General features: G+C 37.6%; 1 long non-coding RNA gene across 1 annotated transcript; it reads right to left on the reverse strand.

Moving 5' to 3' along the window:
* Positions 1-2,050: 2,050 nt before the first annotated feature.
* LOC146922182 (uncharacterized) lies at positions 2,051-4,494 on the reverse strand. Its single transcript, XR_015010830.1, has 2 exons — positions 3,949-4,494; positions 2,051-2,258 (listed from the first exon to the last, which is right to left on the reverse strand). It is a non-coding gene; the product is annotated as an uncharacterized LOC146922182 (long non-coding RNA).
* Positions 4,495-15,509: the final 11,015 nt, after the last annotated feature.

A 15,509-nucleotide genomic window follows, 5' to 3' on the forward strand; every position in this document is an offset into this window, starting at 1 on the left:
TGCGAGTTGCTTAACTCGCCACTGCGAGTTCGTGGCGAGTAAACACCCCTTCCTGTGGTGTTTGCTTGCCATGGCGAGTAATTGCTCGCCGTTGCGAGTTATGACAGGCCAGGCGTGCAAAAATGGTGTTTTTTGACCCAAAAACCTCAATACAAAACATCCCAAGACATATTATGGTGCTAGAAGTCATATGGAACTTGTAAAACCGCCATTGAACAAGTATTCACAAGTATAAAGATGCATGGCATAATAAGGGTAACTTTCTACACATAAACCCTAGAAAATTATATAGTTATCCTTGCAAGCTTAAACACATAATCCCAAGGGTGGGAACTATCTAAGGAACTCACCTTGCAAGTTCTTAAAGCAATTCCTTGCCTCAAGCTCAAGCAAGCATCATCTTCCCTTCACAACCAACCCTAGTTTGCTTCCTTGTTTCCAAAGCTTTAAGTTAACCAAGAACACAACCCATACTCTAGCTTATGGTCAATCTTCCACTAATTGCTTCCAATTTGCCATACACACCATAAAAACATCAAACCCGAGCTCTTGGTTCATCAATCCAATCTTCCAATCAACTTTCTCTTTAGCTCTTGACCATGAGTTCACCAAGATGATCACTTAACCCCAAGCTTCCAAGCATCATCCTCTTCTAGCATCAACAAACCCTAACTTCATGAACTATTCTTGATGGAGAGAAGAAGAGAAAAATAATGCAAAACAAGCTTCATATGTTTATGGTGTCTTGAAAAATCATAAGGTAAAGCCTTGCCATGGATGGAAGAAGTTGGAAAGGATAGAGGAAGAGAAAGAGAGAAGGAGGCATGGGAGTAGAGAGAAGGGAAAGCTTCTTGCCAAACTCAAACCCTAGAGAGAGAAAGGGGAAAAGATTATGAAGATATTTGGCCCCAAAATCAATTAAATACTCCCTCGACGTGCAAATACCAAAATACCCTTTGTCTTAAGCGTGTAAATACGACTCTGAGACTTAGCTCGTATTTTACTGTCATCACTTAATAATATTCTCCATAAACTTACTTTCCTTTATAATAATCTTATGGCACGATCGACGGTAATATTCCGACACTGACAGGCGGGTCTACCCCCCTTAAAAAATTTCGTCCTCGAAATTTAGAGATCATTTAACATATAACGAGTTCAAACATAACATCTCGAAATAACCCTTGCATCGTCAGAATCATTCTTCTCATAGTCTTAACTTAACTTAAAACATCATGAGCAAAACTTATTCTTACGGCATATTGTACCAGATATCTCGGATCCATATCTCACCTGGTTAGGGTAATTCATATATATGGGTAACTTATCACTATCTGAAACACTCAGGATTTGCCTTTCAACTGGAGTCTCACTAGAATCCAGGTTTGCCCTGCAGTGCTTAATTGCATCATAATTATCTTATCATGTAAACACTTAGCTCATACATACTTTTCCTTATGTAACTTGAGACACGTATCTCTTAGTTCACATGCTCTTAAACTTTCTGACTCAAACCATTTGCACTTGAATATCCTTAACATATACTTGTACGTCTCAGATGTCCTTTTAGAAAACATTGTCATCCATTTCGTCAAACCTTATTTTCCATTGTGCATTACATACTTTCAAATGCCACATACTGTTAGATAATAACAATACTTGTTCTATCTTCTTACCTTAAGAAATCTTATAAACGTTTGTATACGGATCCTTGGAATGAATATATGTATTTCCTTTTTAAAGAAAACATTTTGAATCCAAACCGATAACGGTACTGCAGAACCACAGGACGAGTTTCTATGTTCTGTAAAAAGTTGAATCTCGCCCAAGCTCGCCACTAACGAGTTGGTCTGGAAGTCCGCACGTCTTAAGTGAACTTACTCACTTATGGCGTATGTCATCGGTTTCAGAAAATGAAAATATCATGTTTTTAGAATAATTTGTTTCCAAGTCCCTTAATACCCATTTTCACTTTAAAAGTTGAAAAATCTTGGTTTGGCACTGTAACACCCATACCAGACGTATCTAGAAAGTCTAGCACGCGCGTTAATATTAGTACTGGATACATTAAAATTTACAACATAAATTACATACGAGTGAATATTTATACAACAAATTACGTTCATACATAAATCACTTAAACATCTCAACCATACATATATGATTTCACCCTTAAATCCAAAGCATCCTGCAGCGACATGAACGCACACTTGCTGAAATATCCATCCGACTTCAAGCTTGCATAAAATCCTGCTTATCTGAAACAAATAAGGATTGGGATGAGACATAATGTCTCAGTGAGTTCCCCTAAATCCTAGGCTATAGGCAACCTCAAGGGGAAACCTACGGTCACCACGTGTCTACATTACAACCTGGCGGTTGATTATACGTGTGTGGGGACTTGCATGCTTAGACGGTAGTGCATACTAGAGCCATCATATTCTTATATTAACTTGTTATAGGTTTCACTTCCTATACGTGTCATGGCGGTCGAGGGGAACCTAAAACCGCATTGCCAAAAATACGCTTTACGTATCAAGGCCTAAACATATCATAATCATGGCACGATTCTAAACCGGACGATTAGGGGAAACCTAAGATCGTCATCGGTATCATGTTCTTTACTTGTTCTATTCCATGCCTTATACTTATCATGTAGCATCTAGTGCTCTTGTTCTTAACATAAACGTGCATGGATTCTTATGTGATCTTAATCATAGTCGTACATAGAATCATAATCATAACATGCATAAACGTACTTAAGTTCATTCATAGGTTAGCGTTGAACAAACAGTTATCTGGATTCATTTTACGGATAGTCCCGGGTGGAGTAACCCCGAGATCAATCCCATACATGACCGATGTACGTACATCGGACTCCCTCGGTGTCGTGCGGGTCCCTTGCGGCTTGAACCGTTCCCCTTAGGTCGAGAACCTCCCGTATCCCCCTGGCGTGGATAACAAGAGACACGAACACCTACGTCTTGTTTACTCGGTGACATGCGGGTCCCTTACGGCTTGAATCGTTCTCATTACGAGAACCCCTTGTATCCCCCTGATGTGGATAGCAAGAGACATGCCACCTACACTTATTAATCATGGTCTTGTCGTGCATTTAAGTTAAACATAATCATACATACATGTTTACCTCGGAACCTTAATCGATCCGATTAATGGTAACTTATACTTGTTCATACTTAACAAGGTGGAGAGAATAGCTTATCAATCCACGACTTACATACTAGCTAAGTCATTCTAGCTCATGTGCGAAGAGATTATCATTCGCGTCTTACTTACTTATGTATTCATAATCCTATACTTGACATACTTAGTGATTCATGCTATCTTGCTAATTCTCAACAACTATGTTGAGGCTCTACATTCATGCCCTTCTTAATTCATAGCTACCCGAGTAATATCGGCTTAAACTCTCTTGATTCACTCTTGCCATTCATGTTAAAATTGCCATGATTTTCATTTCAAGAATCGTTTGATGTTATGTGCATTGCCTAGATGTTGTTTTAGGGTTATAAAGTTGTAAAACGATGAAAGAAAAGCTTCAGAATGCACCACGGACCCTGAACCGGGCCAACAGGCCAAAGCAAGTTGGCCAAGTCCAGAGAGCTGCGCTAATAGCTCAGCTGGGGCGTGGCTCATCCTGTGAATTTCGCTATTAGCGTAGATTTCGCTAATAGCGTAGCTCTTCGGGTCTGAGGTACAAAATTTCCAGTTTTGACCCAAAACTTGTTCAGTTTGATCCTGCAATGCACCATAATCATCCAGCAACATATATATACATTTATAAACATATTTCATGGCAAACTAACATGTAATTGACAAGAATTGCTCAAAGAGACATTAGGGTTAAAACCTCTCAAAAACATAAATCTATACTTGTAACATGAATTTACACAACCCAAAGGATGGTAATCTATCTATGGAACTCACCTAATATGTTTTCTTGCTTTCCTTCAAGCTTCAAGCATCAACCTTAGCTTTCCCTTCATTCTTGATCTTTAGCTTTTCCCACCAAACCATGCTTAAATCCATACTTCCTCTTGTTTCTTGCTTGCTAAGTTACCAAAACCACACTTGATCATGTATTGGAGGAAGATTGGATGTCTTGAGAGAGAGAGGGAGGGCGCAAATCTTAGAGAGAAGGGGGAGAGAATTATTTCCCAAAACCTAGAGAGAGAAAGTGAAAGGGAAAATGAATATTTTGGGTTCAAACTTGCTTATATACCCCTTGCGTGCGAATACCCAAATTGCCCTTGGTCTCAGTCGTGTTTACCTGACACTGATACACAAGTCCATATTTGAGTGATATTACATAATAATATCTTCCGTCATACTTAACATTTCCTCATTACTTAACCTCTGATACATTTGACTGATAAATTATTATTTCTGAAAAGCGGGATATTACAATCTACCCCCCCTTAAAAAAATTTCGTCCTCGAAATTTAGAGATCGACTACCAATCATCATGACAAAACTTACCATCTATGGTCTGAGCCAAACATTTTCCATTCTCACATATCGAAAGGGTTTATCGCATCATGTCCTCATCTTGTTTCTTAACCCACATGTAACTGAACATAACCTTCTTGATTTTAATATCACTCAAATTTAGAGTTTTCTTAGTATATCATGATTTAGAACTTATCTTGCTACACAAAAACTTATTGTCTCAGACTCGCATCTTACCTGCTTATCATGGACCATTTCATAATGTTACCTTATCATAATCATGAACACTCAGGATTTGCCTTTTAACTGGAATCCTACCGGATACCAGGTTTGTCCTGCAGTGCTTACTTGCAACATATAATATCTTTCATACATATAGCTTATCATGAATACATAATCTTACTGTACCTTGAGATACATGCTTCTTACTTGTATTACTCAAAAAGACGATTCCACGAATCACTTATCTCTTTCCGAGTCTTAGGAAATCTTTAATCTTATTGCAATCTTATTGCATCTTATCACCCGTACTGAGGGGTAACTTATATAGCTTGACATGAAAAAGTGAAATCAACTCACCACTTCATCTGATAATCTATTAATTAACATCATGATTCACATACTCTGGAAACTTTCTAGCATTTTACTTGCAATTACATCAAACATTCTTAAAATATTTTCGTGTATCCTACCTGATATTGACTTTATACGAACATTGTCGTTTCCATAACATGTACATACTTTCAAATGCCACTTCTTGTTATATGATAACGATACGTGTTCTAAAATCTTCCTTAAAGAAATTTTTCTTAAACTTTGGTATTCGGGTTCTTAGAACGAAGTTATACATGACTAAAAAGATTTTATCATTTCCAAAACTGATTGTATAATGGGGCCACAGAACCACCGGACGAGTTTCGATATTTTTGAAAAAGATTTAACAACTCACCCAAAATTTGTCCACGACAAGTTGGTCCTGAAGTTTGTACGTCTTAAGTGAGTTTACTTACGACGTATTTCATCAGTTTCAAAAATGTATAATTCCATGAGTTTAAATAAAATATCGTTCCCAAGTTCCATAATACCAATCTTAGCTTAAAAGTTATAAAATCATGACTTAACATGTCTTAACAAGTATCGTTTTCACTCAACAAGTATTGCATACTTGAGTATGATTCTCATTGCACAAACTCGAGAGTTGCATCTCCTTTCATGATAACATACTTAACTTCGAATATAAATTCTTCCCTTATTCAACCGATATACATACTTATTATACCGCTTACATATCCATAGGAAATCCTTGGACCTCTTAACATAAACTTATTCCTCTTCTTCGGAATACTAAACTTGATTCTCCACATTATCTCACTCGGTTATCGCTTGAGCGTTAATACCTTTTCCAAAACCCATTCATCATTCTTGATGCTTTGATTCTTTACCTGAGTCACGAAATGTAACCTTCTGAACCTTACATACTTCCCATTATCATCTTACTTAGGTGATGGCACATACTTGAAACTTTTACCTTAGCCAATGCTATCTATATAAACATCCATACTTACTTATCACATTGAGAACTCCTCGTTTGTCTTATGATGCATCTGCTAAACTTGCCTTACTAACCGAATATTCTTCAAGAAGCTTCATACATACTAAAATTCCCATGTTTCGTGTTTAATGATTAACTTCCATGGCGCTACTCTGATTCCCACCAGTTGGCTTAAACTAATTCTCTAACCCGTTAGAGCAACTGAGACTTCAATTCATGCTTACCACTTGAATACTTACTTCTTGAACTATTCTCAAGATCTTCCATGTTGCAACCAACATCACAACCTTACACTTGTCTTGTAAATTCAAAACTCATGTTATTTTATCTTATGCTCATAATACTTGACTTGGGGTAAACTTATGTTCTTGCTGGTTACATATATCATACATATCATACTTGTACTTAATTCTAAGTAAACTCGAATTCCCAAGACAATCTCATCTTGTATTTTAACATATCCTTCTTAAACATTTAACCTTTGCATTCTCGCTTACTATATTTTGCTTAATCATACCAATGCTTGGTCATTAATTTTTCTTTTAAAGAAAACTTCGTTAACTAGCGCACGGGTCATTGACGTTGATGATTTTCTACTTTATAAATATATTGAGTTTAGGCCCCGGCCGTTGCTCTAAAATCATAGAACGAATTGATAACACATACATGTCATCAATTCTATATTCTAATGAGTCTAGCTCGCTCTACTAGTGTCGTAGCAAACCGGTTCCTAGAAAAATCTCGTGAATTTTCAAAATGTCAACTTCAATCACCCATACGCGTAAATCTTTCTAAAATTATTTAAACTTTATGATCCAACATCATATCAAGCCCTAGCATGTCCGTTAAGCAAAACATAGGTTCGAGAGATACGCCATAATTCCACATAATCCGAGAACTTTGTGATTTCTTATAATTTTGCACCACTTTAATTTCTTACTTCATACCTCATGCATAAACATCGGTGACTTTCCTTCTAAATGCCGGAACTTCTACACTCTTGATCTTGGCTTGTTCCTGACACACTAACTTCCAAATTCCGTTAATACTTGTCCATGCATTCTCTTCCTTAGAAATCATAGGATGTGATGTGCATTCGATACTTGATGTTATAGAGAGTATTCGTTACATAAAAGATTGTGAAAACAACCCCCAATAGCTACTACTAACCCTAGAGACGAAATGACAGTTTTTGGAAAAACTGAAAAATTCGCTCCAGGCACGCTATTAGCGAAATCCTCTGGAGTAATTTCGCTATTAGGGAAATTTTCGCTATTGGCGTATTTTCTTCAACTCAGTTTTCCAAAAAGAAAATCGTATTTTACATAAAAATCTTGTTTCCTCAAGTATCCCAATGCATATCATTCCTTCCAAACATCTTAAAACAATTCTATAAACTTTTCATGGCAAGCATTAACATCATTCGGTTCAATTCAAGGCACATTAGAAACTAATGTATTGTTCATCACGTCTCTTAACATAAAACTTCCACATAAACCTTAACTTCTTCCGCTAAGAACAGCTTAACTTATTACGTTGCCACTTACGCAACTTTCTAAACGTACATGTCCTTAACTTCATTCACATATTACTATTCCTGAGAGCCTTCTGACTCCGTCAATATATGTCGACTTCTCGCTATCTTGTAACCTTGTACTGACATTCCAGAATACCATAAATCCGTTCCAACAACAACTCTTACCGAAACTTTCGGTCATGGTTAGATACATATATCCAACTTCTTCACTTACGGGTACATGGAGTATCACTATCATCTTACCTGACATTGTCGGAACCTTCCTTCATAACATACCTTACATTCCCGGAGGATTCACACTTCTACTTGATTAGTTCACCGGCCACCTTTTGGCACGATCAAACTTCTTCATCACATACTTCGTTCCTCCTGGGTCCTATTCAGCTCTCAGGCATCCATTCTAATCGTCGAATGTTAAATTGAGTTGATCAGGCTCAACTAACAACAACAAATAGAACATCTACCCGGAACCCAATGTTCCCACTACGTTAGTTGTAATTTAATGACCCAAGGCACGGTCTGAATCGACCTGCTCTGATACCAATTGTAACACCCATACCAGACGTATCTAGAAAGTCTAGCACGCGCGTTAATATTAGTACTGGATACATTAAAATTTACAACATAAATTACATACGAGTGCATATTTATACAACAAATTACGTTCATACATAAATCACTTAAACATCTCAACCATACATATATGATTTCACCCTTAAATCCAAAGCATCCTGCAGCGACATGAACGCACACTTGCTGAAATATCCATCCGACTTCAAGCTTGCATAAAATCCTGCTTATCTGAAACAAATAAGGATTGGAATGAGACATAATGTCTCAGTGAGTTCCCCTAAATCCTAGGCTATAGGCAACCTCAAGGGGAAACCTACGGTCACCACATGTCTACATTACAACCTGGCGGTTGATTATACGTGTGTGGGGACTTGCATGCTTAGACGGTAGTGCATACTAGAGCCATCATATTCTTATATTAACTTGTTATAGGTTTCACTTCCTATACGTGTCATGGCGGTCGAGGGGAACCTAAAACCGCATTGCCAAAAATACGCTTTACGTATCAAGGCCTAAACATATCATAATCATGGCACGATTCTAAACCGGACGATTAGGGGAAACCTAAGATCGTCATCGGTATCATGTTCTTTACTTGTTCTATTCCATGCCTTATACTTATCATGTAGCATCTAGTGCTCTTGTTCTTAACATAAACGTGCATGGATTCTTATGTGATCTTAATCATAGTCGTACATAGAATCATAATCATAACATGCATAAACGTACTTAAGTTCATTCATAGGTTAGCGTTGAACAAACAGTTATCTGGATTCATTTTACGGATAGTCCCGGGTGGAGTAACCCCGAGATCAATCCCATACATGACCGATGTACGTACATCGGACTCCCTCGGTGTCGTGCGGGTCCCTTGCGGCTTGAACCGTTCCCCTTAGGTCGAGAACCTCCCGTATCCCCCTGGCGTGGATAACAAGAGACACGAACACCTACGTCTTGTTTACTCGGTGACATGCGGGTCCCTTACGGCTTGAATCGTTCTCATTACGAGAACCCCTTGTATCCCCCTGATGTGGATAGCAAGAGACATGCCACCTACACTTATTAATCATGGTCTTGTCGTGCATTTAAGTTAAACATAATCATACATACATGTTTACCTCGGAACCTTAATCGATCCGATTAATGGTAACTTATACTTGTTCATACTTAACAAGGTGGAGAGAATAGCTTATCAATCCACGACTTACATACTAGCTAAGTCATTCTAGCTCATGTGCGAAGAGATTATCATTCGCGTCTTACTTACTTATGTATTCATAATCCTATACTTGACATACTTAGTGATTCATGTTATCTTGCTAATTCTCAACAACTATGTTGAGGCTCTACATTCATGCCCTTCTTAATTCATAGCTACCCGAGTAATATCGGCTTAAACTCTCTTGATTCACTCTTGCCATTCATGTTAAAATTGCCATGATTTTCATTTCAAGAATCGTTTGATGTTATGTGCATTGCCTAGATGTTGTTTTAGGGTTATAAAGTTGTAAAACGATGAAAGAAAAGCTTCAGAATGCACCACGGACCCTGAACCGGGCTAACAGGCCAAAGCAAGTTGGCCAAGTCCAGAGAGCTGCGCTAATAGCTCAGCTGGGGCGTGGCTCATCCTGTGAATTTCGCTATTAGCGTAGATTTCGCTAATAGCGTAGCTCTTCGGGTCTGAGGTACAAAATTTCCAGTTTTGACCCAAAACTTGTTCAGTTTGATCCTGCAATGCACCATAATCATCCAGCAACATATATATAGATTTATAAACATATTTCATGGCAAACTAACATGTAATTGACAAGAATTGCTCAAAGAGACATTAGGGTTAAAACCTCTCAAAAACATAAATCTATACTTGTAACATGAATTTACACAACCCAAAGGATGGTAATCTATCTATGGAACTCACCTAACATGTTTTCTTGCTTTCCTTCAAGCTTCAAGCATCAACCTTAGCTTTCCCTTCATTCTTGATCTTTAGCTTTTCCCACCAAACCATGCTTAAATCCATACTTCCTCTTGTTTCTTGCTTGCTAAGTTACCAAAACCACACTTGATCATGTATTGGAGGAAGATTGGATGTCTTGAGAGAGAGAGAGGGAGGGCGCAAATCTTAGAGAGAAGGGGGAGAGAATTATTTCCCAAAACCTAGAGAGAGAAAGTGAAAGGGAAAATGAATATTTTGGGTTCAAACTTGCTTATATACCCCTTGCGTGCGAATACCCAAATTGCCCTTGGTCTCAGTCGTGTTTACCTGACACTGATACACAAGTCCATATTTGAGTGATATTACATAATAATATCTTCCGTCATACTTAACATTTCCTCATTACTTAACCTCTGATACATTTGACTGATAAATTATTATTTCTGAAAAGCGGGATATTACAGGCACCATTCAAGCTAGTATCGTCATCATTTAACAATCATGGCATCAGAGAGTATGAATCTCATCATACATAACTCATGAATCGTAATTCCTTCTGTGATAAAATTCTTAAACTTCGAAAGTGGACTCTTTTCTATTCCTTCTTAACTATATGTATGCTTCAGACACACATTTTTGTATAACTTAGACCATGTAGGATCCTTGATCCACATATCAACATTTAGCTCCCTTATTTCCAGAATACTGAACTGGATTCTTCAGAACATCGTATTCAAACATTGCTTGGGTATTGCTACCTTCACCCGTATGACACTTATTCTTCAGATACCGATCACTTCACATGATACCTTGATCATCACTTTGAATCACAAGAAAGAACTTTCTGAACTTACATGTATTATTCTTGTCAGAACACATACTCTTTCTATCCGACTATCAGTTCTTGTACTTGCACGATATCACCAATAGGCAATCTGATTACTTCATTATAGTGGTTTCAAACTTTCCAATCTTACTTAGGTGAAAACACATCCTTTATTCTTTTACCTTATCCATCACCGACTGTATAAGTTTTAATACTTACCTAACATTTCGAGAACTCTTCGCCCATTTCATAGTGTTCCTCATTAGACTTCTTACTATAAAATTCCATATTCCATAATTACTGTTAACAACTTAACCAATTTAATTTCGTTGCGCTACTCTGATTCCCATCGGTTGTCTTTAACCAATCCTCAAAATCATGGAGACGAATGAAACTTCACGTTCATATTCTTATATGTTTACCATCTTTCTAAACTCTACTCAAGACCATTCATGTGGCATCCAATGCTGAAACTTGCTCTTCATAAGGCCTTGTTTGACAGAATCTCATGATAGACTTACCGTATTCTCATATTACCTTCTTGTGGTTGAACTTTACATACTTACTAGTAAACTTACCTTCTGTCGTATCATTACCATTCTTAAGTTTATTCCTGAGCAAATCTCGAATTTCCATAGCATGCTCATATTGCACATCGTGCATATCTTTCTTGAACATCCTACTTTGCATCTTCGTTTCTCGCATGCTATGCTTTGCTTAATCTTACCAATGCTAGCTCGTCAATTTTCTTCTTGAAGAAAACTTCATAACTTTGCACATGGATCATTGGTGTTGATTTTCTTTATTATATGTATAAAATATTGAATTTTGGGTCCCGGTTGTTACCATAAAATTCGTGGAACGAGTTGATAACACAACAGTGTCATCAAATCTTGCTCCAAGTGTTCAAATTATTTTACATGTGTTGTAACCGACCGGTACCTATAGAATTCCATTTAAAACTTATGAACATCAATTCCAATCACCCATATGCGTATATCTTTTCTAAAATCTTATAAACTTTACAAATATTAGAATTCGTCATAGTAACGAGCCTTAGTAAATTAATTAAGCAAATCATAGATTCGAGGGGTAATTAATACTCCACAAAACCTGAGAATCTTGTCATCTAACATAACTCCTTGCCACCTTAACTTCTTACTTCATGCCTTCATTTCTGTTCCATATACAGGAATCTCTAAACACTTGGTCTAAACTCCTTTAAACTCTTGACACATTAATCTCCAAGGTTACCTTAAACTTAATCGATTCTGTTAATGGTTGTTCATACTCTTTTTTTTTTTCCTTTGAAACTTTAGGATGTAATGTGCATTCATTACTTTATGTTGTAAAGAGTGTTATTGCAAAAAGGTTGTGAAGACAACTCTCCAATAGTCACTGCGGACCCTAGAGACGAACTGACAGTTTTCGGAAAAAAAACTGAAAATTTCGCCCCATATTCGCTATCAGCGAAATCATCTAAGTAATTTCGCTATTAGCGAAAATTTAGCTATTGGCGAGTTTCTTCATCTCAGTTCTCAAAAAAAAAATATATATGTATATATATATATTTTGTACTAAATCTTACTCCCTCTGTTTCAAAATACATGTCCAATTTTTGCAATGTGCACTATTCACTTTAGTTACTTTGACCATACTTTTTAACTAATGTATAAATACAAATATTAATATGTAAGATGTTGTTTGATTTGTCTCGACAAATATTTTCAAGATATTAAATTTTTATAATTTTTTACTTTAGATAATTAAAGATATTAACGGTCAAAATTGTGCATTGGCATATGTGAAGTGGTTGACTTGGACATGTATTTTGAAACGGAGGGAGTATTTCTCAAGCAATCCAATGCACATTATCCATTCTTAACATCATTAAAACATTCATATCATATGCACGACAAACATCAACATCATTCGATTCAATTCTCGACACATTCAAAAATTATTGCCTTAATCCTGATATCATAGAATATCCACATAAAATCTTAACTTAATTTGCTGCGAACGGTTTAACTTGTTTCTTTGTCGACTCGCTCGACATTCCAACATTAGAGCCTTATCCTATCTGGGCATTCAAATCTTTGGCTTCACTCACATACCTTTAACCCTGAAAACTTCCAAATTCTTCACTTTCGGATATACAAAATATCTTTAACAACTTCCCCAACGTTGTCGTATCAATCCATCTTAACTTTACCTTGTATTTCCGGAGAAATCAAACTTAAACTGATAAGCTCACCGGCCACCATTTGGCACGATTAGACTCTTACTATTCTTACTCCGAGTTTCTACCTTCTCAAACATCTTCATCACATACTTCGCTCCTCCTGGTCATATTCAGCTCTCAGGCATCCGTTCTGACCGTCGAGTGTTAAATTGAGTTGATCAGGCTCAACTAACATCAACAATTAAAACATTTACCTGGAACCCAATGGTCCCAATTCCTTAGTTGTAACTTAATGACCCAAGGCACGGTCTGAATCGACCTGCTCTGATACCAAATGTAACACCCATACTAGACGTATCTAGAAAGTCTAGCAAGTGCATTAATTTATTATTGGATACATTAAAAATTTACAACAATAATACATCGAATGAATACATTATACAACTAAATTCGTTCATACATAATGATACAACTCAACTTGTCCAAACATAAAAAGGTACATCCTTGAACGTCCATCTCATCTTTCGCCGGTACGAACGCATACTTGCTGAATCATCCATTCGGCAACTAGTTTGATGTCCAACCTGTTTATCTGAAATAAAATAGGATTGGGATGAGACATAATGTCTCAGTGAATTCCACCTAATCCTAGGTTATAGGTAACCTCAAGGGAAACCTACGATCACCTCGTGTCTACTTTACAACCTGACGGTTGATTATACGTGTGTGGGGACTTGCATGCTTAGACGGTTGTGCATACAAGGATCGTCTTAATTCATCTTACTTGTTATAGGCTTACTATCATCATATGTGTCATGGCGGTCAAGGGAACCTAAGACCACTATGCCAAGATACGGTAAACACATCGAGGTCTTCATGTAACATGTTCATGACACATTCCTAAGCTGGACGATTAGGGAAACCTAAGAACGTCATCGGCATCACATTGTTTACTTAACTTGTACTTGTACATAACATAATCATGCATGAGTTCATTCGTGATCATAATCATAGTTATATCATTCATATTCGCATCTAAGTTCATTACTCATTATGTTAGCGTTGAACAAACATTCTTATCTTGGTTCATTTTACGGAGAGCCCCGGGTGGAGTAACCCCGAGAACAATCCCATCATGACCGATGTACGTACATCGGACTCCCTCGGTGTCGTGCATGTCCCTTACGGCTTGAACCATTCCCCTTGAGTCGAGAACCTCCCGTATCCCCCTGACGTGGATAACAAGAGACACGAGCACCGACATGCGGTTATAAACTTAGTCTTGCGTTTTCGGTGACATGCGGGTCCCTTACGGCTTGAATCATTCTCATAATGAGAACCCCTTGTATCCCCTTGATGTGGATAGCAAGAGACATGCCACCTACTTATACTTGTCATTTATTTAGGTTATACCCAATCATGCTTAAAGCTTACCTCGGAACCTTGATCGATCCGATTAGCGGTAAGTGCTCTTGTTCATTCATAAACATGGTGGAGATATATCTATCCTATCCACAACTTTATGCTTGCTATATCTATTTAATCATGTGCGAAGATAACATACTTCGCTCCTAATCACTCTAGTGATTCTTGCTATCATTCTAGTTCTCGACTACAATGTCGAGGCTCTAGTTTATTTCCCGCATTAGATATTGTTTGCTACTCGTTAAACTCATGCCATAATTCTCTTACGCCATGCTTAATTATACACTACAATACTTGTTAAATGATCAAGAAAACATGTTTAAAAACCATGCCTTGGAGTCATGTATTGAGGGGTTTATTATTGTAAAAGAATGCTTGAAGAAAACTAGACCGAACGACGGGAAAAGGGCCTGAAGCGGGAAAACAGGGTGCTGCCACCCTGTTACTCGCCACTGCGAGTTCACCTACTCGCCACTGCGAGTTGCTTAACTCGCCACTGCGAGTTGCTTAACTCGCCACTGCGAGTTCGTGGCGAGTAAACACCCCTTTCTGTGGTGTTTGCTTGCCATGGCGAGTAATTGCTCGCCGTTGCGAGTTATGACAGTCCAGGCCTGCAAAAATGGTGTTTTTTGACCCAAAAACCTCAATACAAAACATCCCAAGACATATTATGGTGCTAGAAGTCATATGGAACTTGTAAAACCGCCATTGAACAAGTATTCACAAGTATAAAGATGCATGGCATAATAAGGGTAACTTTCTACACATAAACCCTAGAAAATTATATAGTTATCCTTGCAAGCTTAAACACATAATCCCAAGGGTGGGAACTATCTAAGGAACTCACCTTGCAAGTTCTTAAAGCAATTCCAAGCTTCAAGCTCAAGCAAGCATCATCTTCCCTTCACAACCAACCCTAGTTTGCTTCCTTGTTTCCAAAGCTTTAAGTTAACCAAGAACATAACCCATACTCTAGCTTATGCTCAATCTTCCACTAATTGCTTC

This window comes from Medicago sativa, chromosome 5 (genome assembly GCF_051527215.1).
Source record: "Medicago sativa cultivar Bolivia chromosome 5, Bolivia_mono, whole genome shotgun sequence".
Taxonomy (NCBI): domain Eukaryota; kingdom Viridiplantae; phylum Streptophyta; class Magnoliopsida; order Fabales; family Fabaceae; genus Medicago; species Medicago sativa.